General features: G+C 40.7%; 1 protein-coding gene across 2 annotated transcripts in view; it reads left to right on the top strand.

Annotated features, from left to right (window-relative positions):
- The window catches only part of ephb1 (EPH receptor B1), a 219,758-nt gene that overhangs the window by 105,072 nt on the left and 91,025 nt on the right, over positions 1-23,661 (top strand). The window lies entirely within an intron of this gene.

Genomic DNA, 23,661 nt, shown 5'->3' with positions numbered 1-23,661 from the left:
GGGCTCCTAGTAGGAGCAGCTAATTGTTGTATGGAGAGGAAGAGTGATGGGGTGTTGAGTGGATGTCCTGCTTAACACTGCCCCCAGTGGAATATGAATGTGCTGAAAAGGGAAGATGGATGTAGACTAGAGAGACAGATGCAGGTGAAGAGAAGAAGAGCAACCCTGTGGAAAAAAAGAAGATTTATCCACCTCTTGCAGTTTATTTATCATTTGATCCAGGTCAGAACGGATCCTGTGATGCCAGCTGATAGTAAAGTTTGGTTTGATTCCTCCAGGTTGCAGTGTGTAAGACTTTGGAGCTGGAATGTGTAACAAACTCGGAGTGAAGCTTTGAAGTGTAATGCTGTTGCCCTGGGCTACTTAGCTCCAGGGTCAAATGAGATTATACCCTTGATCTGTGTTAGTGCCTTCTGATCTGAAGGATTGGCACGTAGAATTGTCTGTGTGTGCATGTATGTGTGTGTTTGCTGGCATGTGTGTGTGTGTCTGTATGTCGTTGTTATAGAAATTGTTCGTGTGTGTAAACTGACTTTACGAGTCGCTCAAAAAGCACTGTTCACCCTTCACATGTGTTTCTACACATTGGGCCTCATGCAGGAAGCCATTTACAAACAAATTTCCTTTTATTTTTGTTTGTATCAACAATTTATTTGTACCTATCATTAGTCCCCATTGATTTCTTGGATTCAACAGTGTTTTCTTATTTTTGCTTTTCCCCTTTGGTAGGAGAAATTGGTAGTTGAGACCACTGCCAAGATAAGAAAAAACACACTCCACTATGGAAACTGAAGTTCAAAAATATTCAAGCACTTATAATTATTATTTGTAATAATAATTATGATCTTCATTTATGTATAAATGTCTATTATTATTATCGAAATGTCTGTAGTTATATGCAGAACAAAACATTTGGACTTGAACAAACAAACAGTTATAGGTGTCATATTTTAAACATCTATTTCATTCTTCAAAAATTTGCTGCTTTTATTTTATATAATCCTACATTCAATAGTTTAGGGGGTTAGATTGTTAGTAAAACAGTACGAATTTTTCCACCCCGTTTCAGGAACCACTGCATTAATTAATAGTACTGTTACTTTAATCAGGGGCTTCCAAACTTTTTCCATGTCAAGACATTCCAAGTAGCATTAGCTTATGGACTGAGCCCCCCTTTTGCAAAACCCAGAGTCTTTTTGGCCTCTATAGCTGCTTTTGTGTCAAGTGACACTGAAGTTTAGACATTTTTAAAGACTCATTTGAGAGAGACTTAGGCAAAGAACACATTTGAGGCAACTCTAGTCAGCCATTCTTACATGCAGTGGTAAATCCATACATGATCTACGCTGCATCATACTTCTGAGTTTTACTTGGCCAGGATTTCTTTTTCAGTTTTTGCAGCTGAGCTCTTGTCATCTTGGCTGTTGATCTGCTCTTTGGCTCTTTTCCTTTCCCAAAAAGTGTCCTTTTTTGTGAGTTAGCTCTAAATTTCAAGAATAGGGCAGCTAAGCGGCAGGTGGCGGTACAGTCCAGCCCAGTTAAGACCCCCATTTTGAAAATCGCTGACTTTAATGTTTGAAATAGAAGTGCAAAAAGAAGAATAAAACTTCCTTTAAGCTCTAAGAATATTTGATGTGTCTGGAGTTGACTTCTTTTATTTTTTTTCTCCTAGCAGAAAATTAAGAGGAAAATGTGAAAGACATGCATGAGAATGTTGTTACATCAGGCCCGTTGTGTGTGTGTGTGTGCATGTGTGTGTATGTATGCATGAGACACTCATATGTTAGTGTGCCTACATGCTCTTCTCCTCATAGAAAGGGGTTGTTAACTAATTAGTGTTGTTGGCCTGATCTTAGTGTTTTGTTGGTGCGTCTCTCAGGCTGCAAACCTGTTCTCTCTCTCGTCTTCTGTTTCTCTCTCCCTGCTCACTGCTCCGGAACACCTTAATCCAGTGTGAAAGCAATTGGCTCTCTCAGATCTAATCAATAGAGGGCCAGGGCGGCGAGCCAGGGGGAACATCTCTGGCCCCCGCTCAGCTACAATCAATTTAGAACCATTGATTCAGTGATTGAAATACAAAGAGCAGACGCGCTGGACCGTACAGGTGCTTTAGTGTTTGGGTGTGCCAACATGTTATATATCTCCCTGTGTGAGTGTTTCTCTTTATTTATGTGTGTTTGTTTGTGTGTGTGTGTACTGTATATATATGTGTGTGTGTGTGTGTGTGTGTTTGTAAATTTCTTCATGGGTGTGTATATGGATAGTATGATTTATTTTCGAGCCATCTGTAGTAAAGTGGGAATGGCATTTAATCTAGCACCTCTGAGACGCAGCCAAGAAAAAAAAAAAATCACTCCTAATCCAATATGTCCTGCCCAGGGAAGGTGTGTTTTCAAAGGTGTGTGTATTTGTGTATGTGTGCCCAAGGGTTTCCTATTTACCTCATGTCAAGTGTGTACACGCTTTGTGTTGATGCATTTTTGGATGCTCATCTAGAGTTTAGAAGAGCCCTTGCATAATATTTGCATGCAAAATGTATGAACACATTGTGACAACAAGAATGCGTGCATGATGGCTGACATGCAAGGACACGCATGACATCTACAGAGATGTATTTGACTTTTCTTGGCGGCGCTTTGCGTGGACGTGTGTATTCATGCATATATGATGTCACTGCATATCAAATTTATTTGACCCTGTTTATGCAGTTATGCACTGCCATGTGTATACATCTGCGAGTGTATTCATTTGTGCAATTTGTTACTATGAATGTACAGGGTTGTGATGCGTACTGTATGTCACTGTGCCATTTGTGTTTGATGTAGGCTCCAGTCGTGCAGAATGTGAACAAGCAAGACCTTAATGTTCCTGGGTCATCAGCTACATAAGCACTGCATCAGTAGATGATGCATTCAACATTTGTCTTGACACTGCTGTCTTTACAGCAACTGTCCAGCATGTGTGTGTATGATGTGTAGCTATGCTTGTTGCTGAAAGAGCACTGACTGTTTTGTATGCTTTAATAAACGTCAGTATGGCAATACTGCAACTGTGGCCCGTAAAACTATGAACTTGAAAAAGTGTTGTCACATCTGTACATTTTTTATTCCCTAAAAGTGATGATTACAGCATGTGTGTGGGCTGCTGGTGTTCATTTAATGATTAATTAGGAACATGTGAAATAAAACCATTCTCCTTCATGTTTCTCCCCTCATACATATACCGATGCACGCTTTCTTTTACACAAAACACACACTTGTTAGACTGTACCCTCGTGTTAATGGCTTTCTGCCATTTATACAGCTAATCCAGTTTCCCAGTGGGTCATGTTGTGTTTTTCCTGTAATTCTCTGCTGGACAAGGTGTTGATGTCTTCCCAAAGTCCACAATGTCACAAAGACCTAATAAGCAGTGTTGTGCAAGTTCACGCTTGACAAGAGATATTTCACAGTTCAGTTCACAGAGATTAAAATGAACTAGTTCACGTTAATTTCTTCTGCTTTGTTTGTTTGTTGTTGTTTTTTTAAGTAAAGTTCAGTCACAGTTGGGGTTGCTCAGAGAAGGATATTCTGTATAACATCATATTAGATGTTGCACAATATTTGTTTTTTTGTATTAATTTGAATGGCCAAGATAACTTATATCTAATCGTTATAAACAACAATTTGCAACAAATTGAGAACGTTTTACACCACAGCAGGCAGCAAGCTTAAACACTGAACTGTGTATCAAAGCAGCCTCAGCAACTACATAGAACAAAAGCATGAAAACTGCAAAGGAGATGAAGAGGGAGTCGAGATAGAGATGATTGTATATAATGTGGATCTATCAGTCCGTTTCGCACTGTCACAGAGACTCCAGTCTGCAGTGTAGTTCACACACTTCAGGCAGAGTGATCAAAGAAAGGCTTTATATCATGTTGACACTTCTGTCCATATTCTTACACACACACTTTCTATTCCTCTGCTGCGAGTCTGTATCACACTTTTTGATCAGTTGACCACACGAGCCTTGTTCAGTCCCTCAGGAGTTAACAACGCTTATGTTCACTTTAATTAGTTGCAATCTGATACATTCAGTACACCATTCACCAAAATCATGAGCCTATTTAACATGCTCTTTAGCCCATTTATGCACAATAAGAATTGTACTGGTTTCCCTTTGTAGTCCTAAGTAATATTGACAAATCACATTTGAGCAGGCTTTGGTTGCGTGCAGGTAATCAGTCCGTGTGGAGAGCAGTTGAAGCAGAACGGATTGACCAAAGTGCAGTTTCAGAATCCACTGGCTGTCGTTTAACAACAATTTAGCTTTTTAAAATTGATATTCCACGTACATTATAGATATCTGTTTATAATGGTGTTTGTAAGCATTGACTCTGTCCTTCACTTTCATTCTTGCATCTCAAGTTGTTAATTGGACTGTGAACAATGACCTGTGCAGGAAAGTCTGTTATCTGGATATACATGTATATATATATATATATATATATATATATATATATATATATATATATATATATATATATATATTTATATTTACTTTCATTAGGCTATATCGGGAGCCCCAGAATGTTGGCCGTAGGCTAAATAATTTTGAGACAACTGGGTCCCAAGTTTGCTTTCAAGTAAGCCCCACATACACCCATATATTAGCGTCTTTCCTCCCGTTTTATCATATCGCTTTTGTCAGTTCTGTCAGTAGGAGTTGTTTTTATTCCTTTTTTTTTGTTTGTCAGTATAAACCAATGCTAAACCCTTCGCTGTGAGACTTCTGTGATGCTTTGAGTCGCTGTGCTCATCTACACACAAGTCTTTTATTTCTTCCACCCTCTACTTCCCACCTTCAGTTGTTCTGATGTGCCATTTTTGGACGTTCCAAAATATTAATTATCCATCAACACCTGCCTGTCCATCACTCTTCATCCAAATCAATGACTTCTGGTCTCCGTCAATCTGACAATGCGTGAAGATGTCTGTGCGGCGTGAGGACGTCCCACATGGCCGCACCCCGCACACAATGGGCACATATGTTTGCCAGTTTCATACCTCAGGGCATATTGACTAAGGCTGCCTGATAAAGGTCAGTGCTGTCCAGAGTTGGACAGGTGGGGCGGGGGGCTGCATCTCACACACACACACACACCGTTTCTGTGTGATAGCGCGTGTCTGTTTGTCTGGAAGGGAATACAGCTTTCTGATAAGGTTGTGTAGAGGTCATGCAGATGTAAATATGACATGAATATTGATGTGCCGTGGGCCTGCCGGTTACCTTTGTAGGATTTCATGGCTGCAGGTGCATTGCATGCCACAGAATGAGTTCAACCTCTGTTCATTCACGCTATGCAACAGAATGTTTGATGAACACATCCGTTTGTCTTTGTACAGTATAACAAAAATATATTCCAATGCACGCCATTCATCCATGGAGCTTTCAGGTCGTGCCTGGGCCTGATGTCAACAGAATCGCCGTTTTTGTATGTATAAAAGCACACCCATCCTGAACCCTGAATGGAGTTGTCTATGTTGGGCAGGGTGGATGCATACTCCCTCTAAACAGCATTTACTATCCAGCCTTTTTATTCCCTGTTGCCTATTGTTAGCTTTAGAAATAATAGCTTGGCCGTCACTTAGTATGCAAAGAGAAATGGCTGCTTTGCACAACACACATATTGTGGGACTCTGCCACCAACAATTTGAGTGACAAGATGCACTCCTGAGTGCTTTCTCACTTTGTTTTGCTCTCACTTTCCCACTTCTCCGCATCTCCCTTTCTCACACTCTATTTCCCTGATCCCGGTCACTTTTCCTCTCCCACGCTTCACACATAATTTGTGTCTTCTCTTTTGATGCAGAGCATTTTATCATTATTTCCCATTAGGCATAATAGCAGCAGGGGCGATGAACAGCGGATGTGCTGGTATAGCTGGAGGAACATCTCGCTGGTGCATGCATAAGTTACCATGAGGTATTTGAAGTGGTGTGCATACGACTGTCATTACACTGTCATTACCATGTCATAACACCTGTCATGAAGATGAAAGAGTCTTTCTGAATGTTAATGGCTGTTGCCATTAGGTGCCATTTGGTCATTTATATCATTTTTAATGCACAGTTGAAATTGTTTGAGATGTCTTTGTTATGACAACTTGATATGATCAAACTTGAAGAAACTGTTTAGCTTTATGTTTTAAAATCACATTATATTGTCATATTTGCTTGGTTCTAACATTAACTGTCATAAGACCATTATAAGTGTGTCATGGATATTTTTACTGACCTCATTTGCAAAGACTCTTTCATGTTCATAACAGGTGTCATGATACGGTTATAACAATGTAATGATAGTCTCATGCATACCCCTTCAAATAAAGCGTTACCATGTGCAGTTGGATTAATATAGCTTTTTTTTGTGATAGGTGATGTCATCAAACATCCCAGGGTGCAGTGATGACCTCTCCATCACTGTGTTGCTAACGCCAACCATCCCCTCATCTGTTCTCCCGCCTCACCTTTGCACCCCTTGTCCTGTCATCAGTGATGCAGTCTACAGCCCTTCTAAGCTCGCCATTGGATTTTCAAAAAGCCAGACCCGTGTTTTTTCCGCCCCTTTCCTTTCTTGTCATCCACTTCCAAATCCACTTTACCGCTAACCTCTGGCCTCCTACTGTGTCTGACAGCCTCTTTGCCACGAGTGAAAATGTCACCATCAGCATGACAGGGTGAGGATGCTTAGTAGTGGGTTATAGGTCGGAGACATGTCACCGCACTTGTATGTGGCGATGGTGTCGGGGATTGAGGGGCCTCCCTCCCGTGATTACACTCTCTGAGATTGTTGGGAGGGAAGAGCAGGCGGTGTTCAGCTGTTTCATTGTGCCATGGGTGCTTGTCTTTGCCAGAATATTTTGGTGTAAACATTGTGTTATGTACGCTCAATTAGGAATCAAATTAGGGAATGGTAAACAGTGAAGGGACCTTCGTTTTCAGTTGTTTTATCATTCTACTCCTCTGCTACCTTCAAATGTGCATAATTACTCATCCCCCTTCACAGGCCTCTACACTCATTAGCAGGGCCTCAACCCTGAGCCAAGGGGCTGGGTATTTTAGGATACATGGGTATGTGAAGCCACTGTTAAGCCTTGCTAAAAATAATTCTCCAAGCATTTTAACATTAAATGGGCTGATAAGGAATTTCAACTAGATAAATATGGGGGTAGTTAATAGTGTGAAAGACTCAAATTTTATTTTATTTTTTTTCATCTCTTATTTGTGTAAGTGTAAATTTGCACACTTCCACATTCAGTTTTCCAACAATGGTCAAAGCCAGAGAAATCCATAATTTATTGCTAGTTGCTAAAATTTTGGGAAAACAGAACTAACACAGTGTGCATTCAAATTCAAAAAAATCAAATTCTCCTTACATTGCTTCTAGTTTTTAAGTTTATGTGTGCTTTTGGGTTTGTCATTATCATTTCTTCTAGTTAAAATCATTGCAGTCGGATGCAGATGTGAATATAACAGTTTACAACTTAATTTTAAACAAGTGATATAAATGATATTGAATTAAACGACGGGGGAATGAATAATAAAACCTCCTCTCTAAGATTTCACAGCTGTTTTGAGGCATCCCACTTTCTTATGTTTCCATGAATAAATAGATCATTGTACTAATTCTGAAAAACCAAATTGCAATAACAGTTAGTGATATTTTCTTATGAAAAAAAGATTTTGCCATTTGTGTTTTGTTTACAGTATAGTCAAAGTGATTTTAGGGCCTCCTGAGAGTCTTATCTTCAATCACAGCTTCAGTCTCACTGCAGTCCTGCTGCAGCATGAAGCACTCAGACTTCATACCAACTCTGTTGACTCTCTGTTAAAGAGTTTGTTTGGGTGATATTATGGCAACAGATTTGTAGGTACCAGCAGATACTATGAAGCAATCACCTGGCTTTTTCACTGTTCGCTGCGTTTGGAATGCAAAATAAGACGACTAGGACAAATATACAACTGTAAAAGCACCAATGTTGAGGTAAAAGATCTAAAACCTCTTCTGTGCACACAAAAGGTTTATTTCTCTGAAGTTTTGTTCACACATTTGTTGCTGAGCTGTGGGTATTTCACACAGGGCTACAAGATACCATTTTTTCCAGTGTAGCACAAAATCATGACCTGCCCTACTGCTAAACTTAACAACACAACCAATGAAGGCCATGAGTACTATCCAATCAGAAGTGGAAGTACGATGTGATACAGCCAAAGTCCAGTGCCTGATAAATGTCTTCTTTTAATATAAAACAGCACATTTAAGAGTGGCTCTTTATTCTGACCAGCCCAAAGAGATAATAAAAAAAAACATATTTGATTTAAGACACTTTTACATTGGTTAAACAGATCAATAAAGCAACACACACAAAAAATAGAAAAAGATAATATTAATCAGACATTATGAGCAGTTCTGAACAGGTGAGTTTTGAGCAGTAATCATGCTGTTTAATCAGCATCTCCGTATGCCACACCTGTCAGGTGGATGGATTATCTTGGCAAAGATGAAGCGCTCACTAAGACAAATTTTAACAAATTTGTGAGCAAAATTTGAGAGGCAAACCATTTATTTGCATGGAAGACATTTTAAGGTATCTAGTTCAACTCATGAAAAAGGGAAGCAAAAACAGTGCTGCAAATATTTTGTTGATTGAACATTATAAAGACATATTGTAGATATATACCTACATACAAGATGAACAAATTAAATGTTTTTTTCTCTATTATTTACAGTTTATAGGAGTGAAACAAGCAGCCAGTTAAAAAAATCAATCCATGGGGTAGATCTTGTTGGCTCAGGGAGCGGATCTGTCAAAATCCTTGTTACTCTAATACTACACCTGCGAGTGACTCCTATTACATTGTTGCATGAAAAGCTGGCATGCATTTTATATTCAATCAATATTACACATTGGTTTAATGCCAAGCAACTTAGCTGTAGGCCTGAGCTCTTTAGCTCTTTGTACATACAAATGCAAAAGCATCTAAACTGGGAATGAACTGACGCTGACAATTTTCTTTTTAATTATTAACAGCAAGATACATCATTTGTTTTGTAGCTAGCTGGGACTCGTAGCTACTTAATTATATTCATCAGCTCTTTGTTTACGTTATTAGCGGAACAAGTTGTTTTGTATCAAATAAAATAATACGGGAAAATAATTATATAGAAACGACAACAAAGCCTATCAAGAAGCTGATAATTCTCTTTGATCATAAATACCAAAACAAAATTCTCATTAACATGAAGAGATTTCTTTTCACAACACTTACCTATTCAGTCTGTCTTTTTCCTTTGCTGTTTTCTGTAATGAATGACATAGATTACTGTGGCTCTTCTGAATTGTTTGTGCTGTGTGTCTTGCAGTACTGCATCACCACAAGGTACACCCATACCCTGAAACTGCCACCTCAATCATTTGCTCATGTCCACTTTTCAATTACATACTGTGTGAAGAAATGACAAAAACAAAACAAATCTAATTTGGCACTCAGAGCATTTGCATTATGCATCAGGTAAAGCTGCACAGGTAAAGGTTCCCTGTGCAGCCAAATGATTGGATTGGCTGATAAAAGTCCAACTGTTGCTGAACTCAATTAGATCACTTCTTTGTCTTTCTGCAATTTTTTTTCCCCAGTCTTTAATTCTATGCAAAAGCCAAAGGTAAATTTCCGGATGAGCAAGCTTTTTCTCTCTGTCTCTAATTCGTTCCCAGCATAATGATTTATCGTTTACAATCTACAGCTTCTCATCAGGTTAGGCTCTGGTCGTGACAGGACTATGAGCACTGAAAAAAAGGTTTGACGGCCGTAAATGTAATAGACAGTGTTGAGCAGAGCCACAGCAAAGGAGCAAAAAGAGCAAGAGTGGGCATCTTTGGCTAACTGCTATAGATTAATTGATCTAGCCATGAAGTTAATGAGCTAGATCCTTTTTAAAAGAGACAAGTGCTGAGACAGAGGAAGCTAATGGTCTCTCACAACTTGGAGTGGTAAGAAAGAGAAAGCTATTTATCTTGGAACATATACTTTATTCACTGTGCGACAGAATCGCAAGGTAATTGACGGGGCCTGTAACTGCTGATTTTATTACCTCATTCTCATCATCTTTCTTCGCGAGTCACGATCCACGGACAAGTCAACACAGGAGACGACAGCTGATTCCGGTTTGTAAACTCCAGATAGCTGAGGAGCCATTTTCTGAGAGAAGTTGACAACATGGGATTTAATTTGGCAGTAAAGTTTGTGAATATTTATGCTCCGTCACATTAAAGGGATAGTTCAGATTATTGGTTGTGGGGTTGTATGATAGTCAATTTATTAGTTACAGTTGATGGTTGGAGAAGCAAAGAGGAGTACCAGCATGGAAGATAAGGAATGTAATGCTGTGGAAAAGGTCCGCAACAAAATGCTTTGCTGTCAGACATCCTTTTCTGATAGGAAACTACCATTAAATAAATCTCCAAACCAAATTCCATAAGTGAAAGCAGTAATTTCTCCTCGCAAAACACACAAGTTGCTTTTACTGTTGCCTCAATCTGTTAGTTTGCTTGTGTTATTGTGTGATTTTGGTTAGTTACACAATATCCCAGACAAACTAACAGATCAAGGCATTGGGAGATGAGCAACTCCTGTGTCCTGTGAGGCAAAATGATTGATTTTGCCCATGGAGTTCAGTTAGTTGAAGAGAAATGGTTACCGATCAGAAAAGGCTGTTTGATGGCAAAATAAAGCATTGAAAATATTATAAATATAACATATGCTTAAACTAATGTTGACTTTCTTAGGTGGACCTTTTTTAAGTGGCTAAGATACCTTTTGTCGCTGACCCTGTCCACAGCAGTTCATGGCTTAGCTTCTGTGCTGATACTCTACTGTAAGTACCTCATACAACCCCTCCAAGTAATCCAAACTACGAATGTGTCAGTTGGTAACGTGTGAGGCTTTTGTGATTTGAGCTTGTTATCTGGGTGAAGTTAGATTGATCAAATCAGTACTGCATCATTTTGCAATCAAACACTGACAATGAAATGCTCCTTGCTCACAGAAGTTCCCTTGACTGGTTTCACCCCTCATCGAGTAACTCTCCATCTCTGTCTGTCTTGCCTCTCCCCCTTTTTGTCTCTGTTAGTTGGCAGCGGGCAATGAGCCTGGTCAGTCCCCTGTTAGGTTCTGATTACAGTGTAGATTGTAGTGCAAGCACATGTTACTGCCTGCTGAGCGGCGATATGTTTCGGAGGGCGGTTTTCTCTACTACCTTGCCAGCCAGGGACGGATTGGCACAGTGGAGTTTCCTGGAATACCAATGGCTCCTCATCATCTCTATCTCTTTCCCCTGCTCCTCTCTGACCACTCCTCTATCTGAAAGATACGCTCAGTGCCTTGGCACATAGCTGCGTCTTCCTGGAAATAAAATTGACCTGAGCCAATGTGCCATGCGCGATACAGAGCGGCAAGCTGCCAACGCAACACTCGGTTATGACGAGTCTGTGTGGAGCTAAGAGATTATATAGCTCACTTGATCTGTATCATGCTCATATAATACACGCACACACATGCGCATGCATGCGCTTTCAGTAAGCCAGATTTCCCAGTCGGCTGGTCTGTCATTGGCCGGCTGTTCAAAGGGAAAGTGTGGGCCAAAAAAATACTGGCTGTGAGGTTACCATGGTAACAGCCTGCCCAGGGGCGTGGGCTGTCTGCTAAATTGTGCGCTGGTTTGTTAAGGCTCACACACACACACACACGAGCACTCACACACACACACACACCTTAATTTTAACAGAATGTGTCTTCCTACATTCATTGTCTGGCAGACACCTGCTCGGTTCAGCAGCATTAGCAGTCAGACTGTTGGTTTTCACATCCTTCTGTGAAGCAAACAGATTATTTTGGAGATATCACACACAGGCCTATTTATTTTCTTTAGCTGGACACACTCTCATCTTCTAGCTATTTCACTGCTGCACTGCCCTCTATTGAAGCCAGACAGACATGGTTTTCATTCTACAAACATGCTCATATGGAGGAGAATGGTGCTGAAGTGTTATTATCTACTGAACATTAGGACAACTGGTTTATAAAATCGATCAGAGAATATGATTTTCCTCTCTCATGCAGTCAGAGTTTCTCAAGTAGAAATGCAGATAGTGTAAAAAATACTTTGGTAAAAGTAGAAGTATGAATTCATCTTCTTTACTCAAGTAAAAGTGAAAAAGTCCAGGCTCTGAAATGTACTTAAAGTGCAAAAGTACCCACTGGTGGACTCCAGGGTGTCCCAGTGTCCAAGACAATGTGATAAAGTGCCTACAGGGTGCCGTTCCAGTTGATAAAACATGATTAAGTGCCTTCTAGGGTGCCCTTCCAGTGGACACAACATCATTAAAGCCACCTTGAGTGCCCTTCTAGTGGAGAAAATGTAGTTAAGTGGCCTCAAGAGTGCCCTTCAATTAGACAAAGCATGGTAAAGTGCCCTCTAGCAGGGCCAGTGTCCAAGACAACATGATAAAGTGCTGGCTAGAGTGTGCTTCCAGTGGAGAAAAGTGCATCACGATTTTTGGTGCACTCCTTTTTTTGTGTTTCCCCCTGCCTCTCAGACAGCATGACTAACGCCACTGTTTCTACCGGCTGTTTCTATGCAAAGCTAACTGATCCTCACATCGTAACGCAATTCAAAGACTATTAAACTGCAGTCCTGCATCGCTAAAAAGCCTCTCACGGGCAGCTGACGGATTCACAAGAGGCCGTTTCTCCATGGTTGAGTCTCTTTCTCTATCTGTTTCGCCTTGTTACGTCTTTAAGGTTGTTTTCATCTTGTTGCATCTTTAAAGTTGTTTTAGTCTTGTTACGTCTGTTATACATGCGCTGATGGATACAACAAGGAATCATCACGTTATTGCCCCATCTATTTAAGCTGTAGTCGGTCTTGATGATGGGAAGGCAGCGTGCAATGACGCAAAATAAAAATAATCAATAATTCCCTTCAAATGCATCAAAACTAAATAATATAAGGAGGAGAAAGTACAGATGTTTGTGTTAAAATATAGGAAGTAAAAGTAAAAAGTTGTCAGAAAAATAAATAATCAAGTAAAGTAAAGAAACTAAGTAAGTATTTGTACTTCGTTGCTACTCTGCATGCAGATTTTTCCATTTCTTTTCCCTTTGCTCCTTCCTATGTGTTCTGTAATCCCTCTCTTTTCTGATACAAGCCAACAATACAGCCCTGTGTGGAGTTTCAAAGGTAGCCTAATTGGAGGATATCTGAGCTTTCTCGAGGGGCTTTAAGTATTGTTCACTGGGGTTTCTGCAGCGTCAGACATTGCTGTATTAGCTAGTTGAGAGGACAGGTATGTCAAGATGAGTGGTGTTTGGTAAGAGGCAGCCAGACTAAGGCAGCAGAAAGTTTAGAAGAGTTGTATGTGTGTGGATTTATGTGCGCGCGGGGCTGACTTTGTGTGTACGTGGGCGGCTGTGGGTGTAGGTGCGTGTTTTAGCTCGGAAGAGAGGCTCTGACAGGGCCAGAATGGACAGATGATTAATGATCAGGGGGAGTGTTCTGTGGGAGGAACTCTTCAGCACCGCAGCTCTTAACAAAAAGAGACGAGGTACGCTCCAAGCTGCTGCACTCTTTCAACCATCCCTTTATTCCTGAGAAAACCTCTCTGGCCCCTCTTTTATTCCTCCTCACATTCTCCTTCTTTCTGTGAGATTAGAAGGTGATGACAGGGGGTAGTGGAGACTTACACTGACCAGACTCGCCAAGTGATGTCACCACTGTGAACCGCGGATGCCTTCAAGTAGGGAAGAAGTGACCGGAGTGTTCACCCTTAGAAATAAAGGTTCTTCCTGAAGGGCTGGGGTTCTACCCAGAACCATTTCCTTTTAAAGAACCCTATTTGGAAGAAAGAGTTCTTCCATGATTGTTGAAGGCGTGTGTCTTAGAAGATTCTCACCTGCAAATATTCAAATGTTTACCCATGTTTCAAACTGTATTTTTTATGTATATCTTTCTGGAATCCCAATAATACATTTTACTTGTCTTCTTGTGTTTTTCTGTAGAATATATATGTTTTAATGGAACCTTAAGGAAACAAGTGAGGAACCAAAAAGGGTTCTCCTGTGGGGACAAGGCAAAGAACCCTACATGGTTCTAGTTAGTGAGAAGTTCCACACATTTTTGTCCCAGATCTTGGCCTGAAATGGGTTTCATGCCTCCCTGTTGACATGTGTTGGCAGTTTATGAGAAATATGTAAAATTGTTCTTGAATCAGTTTCTATGAATGAATAAATCATAACCCTAAAATGCAGTTTACCCCGACTTTTAATATCCTGCGGGCATTTCCTGATGATTCTGACAAGCCTTTGTTTCGAGCCGTGCCTCTGTCTCAAATAATTGTATTGTGTTTTTCAATGACCTTGTGGAGAAATGGAACACCTGGGTTGGAAAAGCAGCTCATTACGTGGATTGTGGCTGGAAAATGAACAATGACAGAAGAGTGAGACTGAATACCAATAGGCTGCGGCACTGATTGCCTTTTTGTTTTAAGATGTCGGCTGTCCTGCCATGTTTTGCGTCCCCTCTATCACACAAACATGTTCGTTTCACCACTCGATTCATATTCCCTGATTTATCACATACACAAATCTATACAGGCGCGCACTTGACATGTGCGCAGTCTCCTGTGGTTTGAGTGGAGAGAGAGCTGTCTTTGTGAGTGACTGCTCAACAAAATAGTGAAATAGGGGTCAAATGGGGTCTTGACCCGATCATAAGTCTGTCTGTATGAGTGTTTGTGAGTGGTGGGGGGTGTATGCATGACTCTAAAGCCCGTTAAGACTGTGATCCATCCCATGTGATGGATGAGGACTGGGGTTAAGGGTGTATTGGGGGGGGGCAAGAGTTGTACTTAAGGGTCACTGAAGCTAACTCACAACTTGTGCCCTTCTGTGGGTCACGCACCCTCTCTGCACAGTGTTTTAAACCTTAGACATGCAGCGCTGGTGTTTCAACGCTGAAACTGGCAAAGAAAAAAAAAAGTTTGTGATTCCTAAAGACTCTGTGTACCTTTTGGGTTAAAAAATAGGTAGCACTTCTTTTTATGTTACTTCCCAATTACCATCTGCTTACCACAAACATTGGAGTAAATTGTCTGTTGGGGTTCATTTTGGGGACACTGATGTTAAGCAGGTTCAACATAAAAACAAGTTTCCCTAATGCCTTACCACTGTGAGTTGACTGAACTTAATAATCATGTTTCTTTTAATTTCGAGACAAAAGCCTGCAAGTTGGAACAACTCATGTTTATAAGTTCAGAAGAAAAACTAGAAATTTTAAGCTGAATTAATTTGAGATTAATACAGCCTATATACTTCTGTTAAGTTAATGAAAAGACTTCCACTACATTCCCGTATAATGTTTTACAGTGTAATTTGAAATAAATTTCAGTCATGTTTCTTGCTAACACCTACTTACCATGAATTGGGGACCAATAAAATTAAGTGTTGCCAAAATATATGTGGCTTTCATCAGGGAAATAGCTATTTTATAGAAAGAAAATGTCTTTACATGAGTCATAACTTTAGTGTGCCTACGTTTAGTGCTAAAAGTCAATACTGGAGCGCTGGAGAAATTTTTAAGTGATAAATATCTCATATTACAGAATAAAACTCTTTCCTTTAAATCTCAGATTTATCACGTAAGTTTGAGCACCTTTCCACATCAAAAGCTGCATACGTTTGACTGCACTTCCCACAAATTGCTGCCAAGACATTTCTGGTGGTTTAAAACCTCATACATACCAGGGGAGGACTTAGTGTACTGTAACTTTGATTTGGTTTGAGTGGGAAAGCCATTTCCAAAAGCCATCTTGGTCATAATCCTTTCAATTGGCTTCCTTCAACTCCTAACAGTACATTACCATTTTATCTCACACACACCTGGTGATGCTTGCATGACAAGCTAATGTAATTCGTATTCCATTGCCTCCATAAATCCCATGTCTCCAATTACCTTGGATTCTGATGGGCTATATACATCCTGCAACTGCATGTCCTAAACACGTGCACCTTATGTGACACAGCGCCAGTGTGTTTCCATGTATGATGTATCGCCTGTGGCGTACACTGTATTATACACTCTGCAAATACATTGCTTAATCGTAGTGACCCCTGAGCACTAACTCCCAGCTCTGCACATCAGCCATTGTTAAAGCCAGCTCACAGAGACCAGCTCATGTTGCTAATCTTCTCATGTAGCAAATATCCACATGGCTGAATCACTGTTGTTCAGCAGGAAGATCAAAGTTTTCTCCAAATTAAAGGGATAGTTTGGATGATTTGATGTGGGCTTGTATGAGGGACATTACCCACAGTTGATGCCGATAGGCATGCTGAAGCAAAAAAGAGTACCAGCATGGAAGCTAACTAATGAACTGCTGTGGACAGGGCCAGCTACAAAAGGAATTTTAGTCACTTAAAAAAGCTGTGTGTCATATATTTAGAATATTTTCACTCATTTATTTTGCTATCAGACAGCCTTTTCTGATGGGAAGCCACGGTTGTTTAAGCCAAATATCACTCTCTCCACACCACAAATCAGTAACTTTATCTTGCAGAAAAAGTTCCTGTCTACTGCTCCCACAATCTGTTTGTTTGTTTGTGTTTTTACTTAAGTAAATCTGAACTACCCTTTTAAAACACCAAAGACCCACAATAACCCAAACAGACCAACAGATTGAGACAGCGATTGACCAGCAACTCCCGTGTTTTGCAAGGTTGAATTATTGATTTCGCCCATGGGGTGTGGTCTGTTTGGACATATTGATATTTGGCTTACGTCTATTGGCAAAAAATACTGTAATACTCTAAATACAGAGTGCACTTAAACTGCCATTGATTTTTTTTAAGTGGACCTTTTTTCAGTCAGTAGTTGTCGACCTTTTCGAGTTGACCCCAACAGAAAAACTGGGTGATTGTGACCCTCCAGAAATTATCTCATGCCCTCTTTTGGGGTCCCAACCCCGAGGTTGACAGTCACTGCTTTAAGTGGCTAAAATGCCTTTTGTCGCTGACCCTGCACACAGCAGTCCTCTGCTTAGTTTCGGTGCTGGTATCCCTCTCTGCTTCTCCAAACTGTAGTTAATACACTGACTATTCACAAGTGCTTCAATATCCCTTTTAACTTTTGCCGTAGACAAAGTTGGGCTACATGCTTGTTTAAGAGCTATATTGACATTGAGGTTGTTGTCATTATCAGTAATCTAAAGAGGAGGAGTACCTGCTGGGAACATGACTGACTGACAGTGAAGAGATCATCATCTCATCTCTCCCGGTCAGGCTTGCTGTGACACGAGGCCGTCACAGTTAGACTGTGATGAGTAGCGAGCAGTGATCCACAGCTGCCATGCCTCTGTCAACTCAACGCAGAGTGAGTTAGAGACACAAGGAGGGAAAGAGAAGAAAAGAAAGAAAGAAAGACAGCCAACCTTAACAAGGATCCAACCCTGTCAATCAAGGCGAGTAAGCAACAAGGGGAGAAAAAGGTGGGAAAAGAGACAGAGCAATTCATTACCGGTGGGACAGACAAAAAAGATGTGAGGGCAGAGAAGAAGTGAGAAGGAGAACAGGAGAGAACAATGCATAGAGAATCCTGTAGAGACCACTTGAAAGGAAGGAATGTATTTTTTTTTTGCATGCAGTCAGTTCAGTTGTGGGTTATTCTCCCACTGGGGAGACTAATTGCTTGTTGATCTAATGTTCTATCCCCTCCTGTCCCTGAAAACCAACACATCCGATGAGTGATGGGTCTGTGTGCTTTTTTTGTGCAGGACAGGAACTCCTGGCCTTCTCCAATCTAAATATTCACAAATCAGGAGAAAAGACTTTGGGCACGGTTCCAAATTCATGAAGCATAACACTTTGCAGCCCACCGCTGCCCGCCCTTACAACGACACCTCTGAGGGTTTGCTAACATTGTTCACATCACTTTCTCATTCTCTCCCTCTCTGTCTTTGCCCATATCTGTTTCTTCCTCCCTCTCGCTCTGTGAGGTAGATCAGTGAGCAGCTAATTAATGAGTTTAATGCTGGGATTCGCGCACATATTACGTGTCAATTAGAGAAAGAGCCTCAGCTCCGAGGTAGGAGTTATAATCTAGATGGACAGACGTACTGTGCTGGGTGTGAAGTGTTTGCGTCTGTGTGTGTGTGTGGGTATCGCTGCCTGTTTGTTTTTGCCCGGCTGTCACTTATCTCCCCTCCTGTACTGCTGATCGCAGCATCTTCATTTGTCCAAGGAGAGATATTAAATTATCTCAGGTTCTGTAGAACATACGCTACTCAAGTGGCGGAAAATGTGGGTGCGCCGTTTCAGTTAATGGGGTCAGCGGTGGTTAGATGTATCGCTGTGTAAATCAGTTCAGTAAATGTATGGACGTGAGAACAGCATTGATGAAGTCGAAACAAACAGATCCGCACACAGTGACGCTCCCGTGGCAGGAACTTATAATGCAGGTAAGTGATGTTTCCAGCACACAGGCTCTTCTGGAATATACAGATACTCGCCATCTTAAATACCCATAATCATAATGGTAGAAAAATACACCTATCAGGTTAAACACTTCATAGTAACTTATTCATATTTAGCACTTTCTACTATAACTTTTTATGCAAATATTTTATAATGAACTCTTACAACAGATGGGGTTTGTCACATGAGTTTATCTAAAATGTAGTCTCGGGGTATGATTCTTACCGGGGTTGTGAGAGGCCCTTGGGTCAAATCCCAGACGAGCCCCCAATTTGATATGGCCTCGCTCTGAGACCGAAGCAAATGTGGGAGGGACAACTGAGGGATAAACAAAAAGAGAGGCATTTTATTTAAAACTACTAAAAAGTTTAAATAAAAATCTACTTATGCTTCTTTTTAACTGGCAAACGGAACTATGCCGGGGGCAATTTAACTGTAGGCTCTAGCAGTCTGCATGCCATAATTTGTTTCATGTGATTTGTCGAATCCAACCCAGTGGTGAGTATTAAGAATAACTAGTTCCAAACTCCTTGTAGTAGCTTTAAGATGGTGAATCTGTGAGCCTGAAATACCGCTTACCTTCATAGTAAATCCTTGTAACGGGTGCCTCTTGGTATGCGGATCAGTTTGTTTTAACTCTTGATATGTTTTTTGATTCATCACCCATTAGAGCGGACTTAAGGATGCGCATGTCTTATTCAGTGCTTTTTGTATTGATGTCAATATGGGAGTATTCCTCACGCTGTGTGTTTATTCGACTGAGTGTGAGTATAAGAGTGTGTGTATATGCGTTCTTCTGCTTTTCGCAAGTTTGCCTCGAGGCACTTTTGCTCGCACTGCTATCTTAGATGGCTGATTCAGCACAGCCTCCCTTGCTTTTCCCTTCACTTTCTGCCCATTTATGAGTGTCCATGCTCGCTACTGTCTGTCTGTAAACACACAACCCGGGGGCAGGACCCAATGCACATACTCTACTCACACCCCATTAAACATACACTGAATGGCTTATTGTGATCCCTTTTCATAAGAGCCAGGGCAGTAGATGTGTGTTTCTGTGTGTGTGTGTATGAGTAGGGGTTCTTGTGCCGCTCACCCTGATGTATGAATTTTATACAGCAAAGATGATGACACATAAGTTCTCTCCCCCTCTCCTGCTGAAAATGAATTTTTGATCCGTGTTTTATCGTCTTGTAATCTCTGATATCTTTGGAAGTTATTGCTTTATAAAATGGCTCTGCAGCTGGTTTGTGCCTCCCCATATGGCCAGGGAGGGTTTTTTAAGAGCCTCCGTGTTCTTGTACTCGAAGGGGGTTGATCTTCTCACACACGAAATCTGTGTATAACAAGTCAAGAGAGGGCGCACACTTCCACTCCCACACTCTAAACTCGAGGCCCACACTCCCCTATAGAAACATCACCTTTGTAATGCTCTCTTACACACCCTGACAAACTCTTTATATTCCTCCATACATGCATCCTCAGTTTCAGGAGCATCCACAGCATAGCGATGTGTTTTCCTCACTGGGCATTGCAGCTGTGATCTGCCTCACGGCTCCTAGGGTGTGGTCTGCTCGTGTGTGTGTGTGTGTGTGTGTGTTTGTGCGATGCTCTGGCTGTGTGTGGACAGTGTGGTGTGATTGGACATGAGGTCAGTCAGTTACCCTCTGATGTGGTTGTCAGCACCGCCAAAGGAGGTGGTAGAGCAGCCTCTGTTGGGGGCAGCAGCTTGAGTTCTGTGTGCATGATGCCTCCTCTTTCTCCTTCACCTGCTTTCTTTCTTTATCTCCCCATCCTTCATTAACAGCCCATCAGAGGGGCCCTCTGAATGGTATGAATGCAGGAGTCGTAAAGCCGGGAACATGCCCCCCTCCCTTTTTTTTTTAACAGCGGAATAAAGTAGACTCCGGCTTCCAAACCAAGCCTCTCAGTGTATTTTTTAATGAAGCATAAAAAATTTTAATTAAATCTTAAAAGCCTGTTGACACAAAGGTCTAAAGGTTTTTCTCACATAGCTACTGTGCTACTGTTCTCCACTGTTTGACCCTGCAGCGAGAGGGAATGGGACCAACTCCTTGGTCATTATGCTTTAAATAACTCTCCATTTACCAAGCTCTTCATAAATATTGGAATAGAGGGCTCTTAGTCAGATACAATAGAACCATTATGTGGTAAGCAATACTGATTTGACCGCTTTCTTTTGCTTTTAATATCTGAAGCACTTGACCCAGGAGTGTCAAACACATTTTAGTTCATGGGCCAGATAGATCCCAATTTGATCTTGAGTGGGCTGGACCAGTAAAACCATTGCATAATAACCTAGAAATAACAACACCTCCAAATGCTTCCCTTTTTTTTGGTGTAAAGAAGTACAAGAACGTTCTGAAAATGTTCACAGTTTAAAAAAAAAAACATCACTTTACAAAACATGAAATGAACAGTTTGAGATGTCTTGAGAAAAATAAGGGTAATTTCAACTATATATATATCTCACTTTTTCCACATCCAGTCAGTCTACTGCCATTATACAAGGAGAAATAGGAACTGATCCATTTTTTTGGAAAACCAGACACGGTGTACACTTTTCTCCTTTTTGACATTTTCCACCAGCAGCTCCTTCATGAATAGTAGCCTATTTTGACAGTACGTGTCACGTAGCCAGTTCTTGAACCATATTTTTTTCCAATGCCCGTTTTGTAAAATCCATTTTAACAAAGAGAGAACTACATTACATATTATGGTACCATTACTCACGTTGTTGGCAGAAGACTCAGGAGCAGCTGGAGCGACTGCATTTTTACTCTGAGCACTTTACTCAGCTTGGATAACTGGACTACAATAAACAAACTGATAGAAATCATTTTAAAGTCCTTACATATGGAAACTTGGTATTGAATGACAAGGCATTTTTTGATAATCAATAGCATTGAAGAAATTTCATCACTACCATAAAGGTATCAAAGTTCAGTACCCAGCTGTATGGGATCTATAAAACCTATCCAGCATACAGGATTCACTAAAATCAGCGTGACTCCTGGTGGACAAATCACGAATAGTAATGCATTTATTGAAAAAATGGAATTCATGATGTGTTCTTTTGCAGTTCTGACACTTGGGTGGGCCAGATCTGACCCTTTGGCAGGCCGGTTCTGGCCGGTGGGTTGTATGTTTGCCATTTCTGACTTCAACCTATTGCAAGGAGTTTTTAACTGGTTATAAAACAGTCTCAATTCAGCCGTGATGCCTCTTAATGACCTACATCAGCATGTGAGACCATTAAACATTAGCAGGAGGAGATTTTTCTTTAGATAACTTTACTTTTGATGTTATATTTTGTGGTTATGGTGGTGGAAACACTACCGCTTTTGTCCACAGAGGCCTCCAAAATCAACACAGTATGAAAGTTCCTTGTAGTTGCTTTAACCAATGGCTCATCATTTTGTGTACCTGATAAAGTCTGTCATTGTCCGCAGACCTTGTATGAAACCTTTTGTTCTTGATCTATATCTTGGCTGCACATATTTTGTTTTCCTCTTTTTATGTACATACTGCCCAGATACTGCTACCGCAGTTTCTAACTAGATCACATTTTTCAGCCACAGTCAAGCCTTTACAACCTTTTACTCAGGCAAATAGACGCAGCTGGAGAAAACTGTAAGATGCTTGTCCCATTAAATTTATAACCCCTCCCCCTCTGGAGTGCAGCAGCACCACAGCTACCTCCCCCATCAGCAAGCCTGCTAAAATATTAGACATTTATCATGGTTATTATAGTCAGTAAATCCTTCCACACAGTGCAGAAACTCCTCAGCTTTGTATTCTTTTGGGATGTGAAGGTAAATGGATTAGGTTATTGCCTGGACTTAGGCGCAGTGATATCAACCACAATAATCTTTGTCCTCCACCATGGCCTTTAGAATTTATGGATCAAACACATCAAGCCTAGCTCCACAAACCACCGATGGCGTTGCCTCACATTGCCGCATGTTTTCTGTTTAAAATTTGTACTTGGAACATACTGCAAATGCTACAGTTGATTGCAAGCTAACTGCTGTGCCTCTGTATGCTACGTGCCTGTGGGAGAAGAAAAATATTTGGCAGGCTATATTCCTAGACTGGAAAACACGATGGAAAAGAAAATAAAACAAACTAACCAGCCATTTTCATGCCACTATCAATGATTAAAAAGCTGTGTTAAATGATCAGAATACAAATTGAAAATGTGTCTGATGAAATTTTGCAGGTGGCACTGTAAAGTTTTTGTTTTTCATGTCTTTACACCGGTGCTGTCAGCCCGTGTTCTGGTCATTTGCTCGTGGGAAAGATTAGACAAAAACCAGATGAAAAGCACTGCAGTTCTCTGTCACCAACTTCCTCTGCTGTTCCTGAAAAGGCAGAATATCATCGCTGCCTGGCACAAACAACACATCTCCATATTTTGACAATTTTATTTTGTTTCATAAATCAATGCTACTGGTCGGCCTTTATGTCTGTCTGTGGGTTTTACAAATATGCAATCACTGAAAAGCACCATTTGGACATGCAAGATTTCTGCCTGACAGCGACAAATTGCTAACGAATTGCAATGTTGACCACCATAATGCAAAATATACCAACCAAAATTCTAAGATCACTAAAACAGACTGAGCCAACTGCACATTAAGAACACAGTAGGAAAGATCATTATTGTAGAGACAGTATTAAAGGAATAGTTTGACAGTTTGGAAAATATTTCTTAGCATAAAGACTGCCACTAGGGGGAGACAGCTAGCCTTGCTCTCTCCAAAGATAACAAAATCTCTGTCTCATTTATTTAATACTACTACTGAGTTTATGTGTGGGGATGTATGCAGTCCATTTCACTAGTAAAATAAACAGGTTTTCTTATATTTTATTAAATTGGGAAGATGCAATGAAAGATAATCGAACAGCAGTTAAAGAAACAAGAGCAGCTTTTTTTTTCCTCAAGTTTAATCTTAGCAAATCAATCTAACCCCAGAATCATTTTCAAGGTAGTAGACTCAATCACCACCCTCTCATTTGTCCCTGTCACTTTATGGATGCCTCCCAGGAGACGTGTGAAAAGTCTTTTTCTTTA

The sequence above is a fragment of the Lutjanus erythropterus genome, chromosome 12, assembly GCF_056507025.1.
Source record: "Lutjanus erythropterus isolate fLutEry1 chromosome 12, fLutEry1.hap2, whole genome shotgun sequence".
Lineage (NCBI taxonomy): Eukaryota > Metazoa > Chordata > Actinopteri > Lutjaniformes > Lutjanidae > Lutjanus > Lutjanus erythropterus.
This window is presented reverse-complemented; position numbering and strand designations above follow the sequence as displayed.